The sequence below is a fragment of the Prinia subflava genome, chromosome 4 (genome assembly GCF_021018805.1).
Source record: "Prinia subflava isolate CZ2003 ecotype Zambia chromosome 4, Cam_Psub_1.2, whole genome shotgun sequence".
NCBI classification, from domain to species: Eukaryota; Metazoa; Chordata; class Aves; order Passeriformes; family Cisticolidae; genus Prinia; species Prinia subflava.
This window is the reverse complement of record NC_086250.1, coordinates 73320702-73320969: the sequence shown is the minus strand read 5'-3', so window position 1 is coordinate 73320969 and position 268 is coordinate 73320702.

Sequence of the window (268 nt, the reverse complement as noted above, 5' to 3'; positions counted from 1 at the left end):
CACAGGGGTGGCACAGAGGGAATGGGGGACACTGAGGGGACTGGGGACACACAGGGGTGGCACTGAGGGATTGGGGGCCACTGAGGGAATTGGGGACATAGAGGAACTGGGGACATGGGGTGGCACTGAGGGACCCCACATTGCAGGGGTGGCAGTGCCACTGCCCGCCCCCAGACTGGGCCCCTCCCCGGTGTCCCCTCCCCGGTCTCCCCCCGTGTCCCTGCTGTCCCCCTCCCGGTGTCCCCTCCCGCCGCGGCCAGCGCCGGTC